A 5,314-nucleotide genomic window follows, 5' to 3' on the forward strand; every position below is an offset into this window, starting at 1 on the left:
CCGCCCTCCCTTGGCCCTGCCCACAAGGCCCCGCCCACGAGGGCCCGCCCCCAGCACCTGCCGCGCGGGCGGCGGGCAGCGCAGGGTCAGCCTCCGCATCCCGCTCCCACCCGCGGCCTCTGCGCCCGCTATCCAGGACCCGCAGCCCTCCCAGCATCTCGCCTTTCATCCCGCTTCTCAGCCAGTCCTCGTCACCCAGTTTCCTCCTTTTTGATGTCTTCCTTACCCTCCGGTTCCTCCTTTTCTCCATCAGCCAGACCCGGTCCAGACAGCCCAGCACAAGCTGCGGACTCAGTTCTGGATTCTGTGGAAAGAAGATACTGAGTCTCTCGCGGCTCCAGGAAAGGGCCTCTGTGGCTTGATGACAGCCGGGGTCCCTCAGGGCCTGAATACCTGGCTTCCCTGAGAATCCTTTGAGGTCTACCCGTTTCAACGTGTGTGTTGAGGGGCTGGAATGTACCGATAGGGTGTCACAGGGACACAAGGAATACAAGTCACACAACCTACCCTTATACCAGGAAGTATCCATGGTACAGCTGAACTATGAGAGAGACAAATTAATAATAATAGGATGATGATGTTATCTCTGACAACAAGTATCTACCCTGAGGTTGGTATTATACTCATTTTACACTTTGGGAAAAATAGGCTGGAAGCAGTTGTATATTTGCCCAAAGCCACACAACTAAGAAAAAGCCAGTCTAGAAAAGCAAATCAAGTCCAGCTTCAAAAGAGGTCCCAACAACAGCTTCTATTTTATTTTATTTTATTTTAGGGCGGAACTGGGGATTGAACTCAGGCCCTTGCGCTTGCCAGGGAAGCGATTATTCCACTGAGCCATCTCCCCGGCCACTTAGCTTTTTTTTTAGACAGGGTCTCACTACCTGTCTACCAGCCTAGTGGTCCGGGCTGTTCTTGAACTCACTGTGTAGCCCAGGCTGGCCTCTACCTCATGGCAGTCCTCTTGCCTCAGCCCCTTGAGTGCTGGGACCACAGGCATGTACCGCCACACCTGGCCACACCGTCATCTCGTATGCTGTGCCTGGCAGCTTCTGGAGAATCTGGAAGCTTCAAAAGGAGGTGACACTCGCCTTAAACAGGAAACTTACTGGAGAAAACTGCGGAGTGCACTGTCAAGGCAGCACTGGTATGGCATGAAGACAGGGTGAAGCAAGTGGAGTGGGAGGAGGCAAAGGTGTCACCATTCCACCCTCCAGCAGACTGAAGGGCACAAGCACAGCATGGCTCCCTCTTTCCTCCTCAGTAGGCTTCATCACTTTTTTTCCCCCCTTTGCCGGCTCAGCCTGCCCTGGGGGCAAGGTTGTTGCTGCACGTGGTGGTGGCAGGGATGGAACCACGGTCCCTGAGCTTGCCTAAGCTTGTCTAAGTAGGCGCTTTAGACCACTGAGCTATCTCACCAGCCCTTCATCACTTTCTTATCACTATGAAATAATGAAGGTCTTGGCACTTAGAAAAATCTAGTCTGTTCTATAAATCACTCAACTCCTGTAAAGCCAGAATGGCATTAAAAACTGGCTCTTGGGGCTGGGAATGTATATAGTTCAGTGGCCTAGTATGCACGAGGCCCTGTTCCACAAACAAAACAAAAATGAAAACAACTCTTCTGAATCTTAATCATTAGAGAAATCCAAATAGAAACCTCAGTAAAACACCATGACATTACCATGAGAACAACAAAAAACTGATGATGTCAAATGCTGAAGAGGATAAAGACCAACTGAAGTTCTCTCCTACACTACTGGTACTTTCTTCAAAAGTTAAATACAATTACTTTATGCTATGGTTTGTGTTTAGGTGTCCTCCCAAAGAAAGCCTCATGCAGTCACTGGGGCAGCTTCTAGAGTTTGTTTTTGTTTTGTTTTGTTTTGTCTTGTCTTGGCGGAACTGGGAATTGAATTTAGACCCTTGCTCTTGCCAGGGAAGCGCTTATTCCACTGAGCCATCTCCCTGGCCCCTGGAATTTGTGATTAATTCAGGATCTCATGCTGGGATTATGCTGTGAGCACTTCGTCCGCCCTGGCGAGGATAGCCTGAATACAATATAAGGAAGGAGAAAGCCTTGCTGGCTGCCACAGCTGCTGCGCATCCCTTTGCTCTTTAGCTGTTTTCTGCCACCATGAACGACTGCCCTCTGCCATGTGCCACTCTGCACATGGCACATGTGCCAGCTGAATATGGACTGAAACCTCCACCAACTGTGAGCTAAATGAAGCTTTCCTTCCTTAAGTTGGAGTATCGGCTATTTTGTCGCAGCAAGGAGGAAAAAGTAACTGAGACACTATCCAATTCCATAATCTCACTCAGATATTTACCCAGGAGAAATGAAGACATAGATCCACTTAAAAGCCTATAGGCAGGGGCCAGGGAGATAGCTCAGTAGAATAAGCACTTACCTGGCAAGTGCAAGGGCCTGAGTTCAATCCCCAGTTCTGAAAAAAAAGAAAAAGAAAGAAAGAAAGGCTATTTCATTCTCAAATTTTTTTTTCTCTTCTTCCTGTTATTGGTAGTTTTAAATGTTAAGTTTTTCAGTTTTTGCTTTTTGCTTTGTTCCCATGAGGTCAAAAGGTACTTAAGTATATGATTGTGAGTGGAAAATAGGGGACAGAAATCAGGTATTGGCAGTTTTTCCATTTTCATTTGTGTGTGAATTTTTATCTTCATGCGGGATATAAAGCATTAATGTAAGTCAAAAATGTTTTAGTGGGCAAGTTTCGACACTTCAACTTTATAACAGTTATAAATACAAATCTATTAAATTTTTCTGGAAAATGCCAGCATTTGGATTTTTTTTAAAACAAGCAAATTTCTTATTGACAGCAACTAAATGGTGTTTGTAGCACTTTTATCATACAGTGGATTCCATCTAGTCACTATACTTTTCTAACTGAGTTGTGTTACATGCTAGTACATGTTTTTAATGTTGTATGCCCTTCTGTGCTGTTCCTGTAAGTTTGCTATTAAAATGCATTAAACTTGATGAAAAATACCTGTTCCATGTTATGCCTAGGATGTTTGATATTCAGACAGATAGTGAGGTTAAGCTTAACAGCCTAGGTTTTATGGTAATAACAATAAGCTTGTCTTCTGGATGATTAACAACCTAAGTTTGCAGACCAAAATTAGAGAAAAAGGAGGGCTGCAAGGAAAGCCAACATTTTGGCCCTAGCCTTCTAAGGTCAATTAAGACTCAGGACATATGAGAACTTGTACTGTAACGTCATGTAACTCAGTAGTGTCCCAAATTTTCTGATCAAGGAGATTACGGGGCCAAAGAGGAAAGTGATCAATGATGTAGAGTGTGCCTAAGGAGAGTCACATGGGGAGAAAACATTCTCTCAGACTTTCACAGAGAGCACATTGGCCAAGCAATGGCCGTGACTCATCCACATGGCTGACACTGACAAAGGATCTACAATCTGAGGTACAGGAGCTCAGGATAAATCCTGAGGGGATTTCACTGACCTTATCAGACCCAAAAGCTACAACTCTTGTTGCACAGGTCCTGCTTTACCTTGGTCTTAACCATCCAGAAGAAAAGTATAAAAACGAAATATAAGAAGTAAAGCCATGTTGTTATGTTGAGCTGTAGGGGACTCAGGTCAACAATTTCTGACATTGCCAGTGAAGCGGAAGACCCAATACTATTATGGGCTACTGGACTCTTTTAGAATATTTTGCTGAGTTTACACACCTATAATATTCAAATAATGGAACTTAACAACAAAAAAGGGGGGGATACAGATGAATGTCCATTTTGTATCTGTGTATTCAAAGTGGTTAGGATAGATATATAGTTACATTCTCTTAATGAATAGAGGGATTTGTTCTAATGGTGTTTGTAAATAGGATATCATGTTCACATCTTGTACAGCAATTAACCACTAGAAAGAATGCATGCAATGTGTGAATTGTTGAAACTGTCCTACCAATTTGATTTGAAACTGTCTCATTGCTATTTGTTTATCAATAAAATTAGGGGGGAAAAAAGAAGAAAGATTTGTACTAATAGTGTTTGGACAGGCTATCATGTCTGCATCTTGTGCCATGAATGACTACTACAATATGCAATGTATTAATTGTTGTAATTGTCTAATTGTTGTAACTGTCCTACCAATCTCTTTTGAAACTGTCTCACTGCAAATTTTCTCAATAAAATTAATTTTAAAAAGAAAAATAAATAAAATGCATTAAACTGTAAAAAAATAAATAAATAAATAAAACCTGTAGGAAGCCAGGGTAATGGCACATGCCTGTAATTCCAGATAGGAGACTGAGGCAGGAGGATCAGACCAGGAGTTGGAGGTCAGCTTTCACTATACAGTGAGACCCTGTTTCAAAAAGCAAAACAGAAAAACAAAACAAAAAATCTCCAGGTAGGTGTTTGCAGTAATTTCATTTTTAACCACCAAAAAATTGGAAACAACAAATGGACATCAACTGGTAAACAAATAAGCAAATTGTGGTTCATTGAAAAATGGGACTAGCTTCCGGCTCGAAGGTCAGGGACAAGATGGTGCCACCGGTACAGGTCTCTCCGATCATCAAGCTCGGCCGCTACTCCGCCCTGGTTGTCGGCATCGCCTACGGAGCAAAGCGCTACAGTTACCTGAAGCCTCGGGCAGAGGAGGGTAGCCGCGGAGGAGAAGAAGAGGCAGGATGAGCTGAAACGGATCGAGAGGGAGCTGGCTGAAGCCCGGGATGACAGCATACTGAAGTGAGCGGTTCCAGCAGTTTGCATTGCGCCAGCTCCACAGGCAAATAAAGCTTTTGAGTTAAAAAAAAAAAAAAAAAGAAAAAAAAAAGAAAAAGAAAAAAGAAAAATGGGACTAAAGGGCAGGCAAGATAGCTCAGTGGACTAAGTGCCTGCTTTGCAAACGCAGGGACCAGGGTTCAATCCCGGGTCCCACAGGATGCGCCAGCCCCTCCCCAGGGGCACACTAAACCAGCAATGGAGTTTGGATGTGGTGGCACATGGCCTGTAATCCCAGCACGGGGAAGGCTGAAATCCCAGCACAGGAGGCTCACTACGAGTCTAAGCTGCATAGTGAGACCCTGTACCAAATACATAAATGGAAAAAAAAAAAAAAAAAAAAAAAAGAAAGAAAAATGGGACTAGTACTCAGAAACAGAAAGGAAAAAGCTGCTGTTCTAGAGAATAGGAATGTGGATGGATCTCAAAAACACTGTGCTCCTGCTTTCCGTGCTCCCCGGCAGGGTCCATACGGCGTTGTTCCTGATTCCCATCGTAACTTAAAGGGAAACTTCACAATGTCCGGAGCCCTTGATGTCCTGC

General features: G+C 44.1%; 1 pseudogene; it reads left to right on the forward strand.

Moving 5' to 3' along the window:
* The first annotated feature begins 4,510 nt into the window (after nucleotides 1-4,510).
* On the forward strand, nucleotides 4,511-4,796 carry LOC101584382 (annotated as a pseudogene).
* Nucleotides 4,797-5,314: the final 518 nt, after the last annotated feature.

This window comes from Octodon degus, unplaced genomic scaffold, assembly GCF_000260255.1.
Source record: "Octodon degus isolate 3935 unplaced genomic scaffold, OctDeg1.0 scaffold00033, whole genome shotgun sequence".
Lineage (NCBI taxonomy): Eukaryota > Metazoa > Chordata > Mammalia > Rodentia > Octodontidae > Octodon > Octodon degus.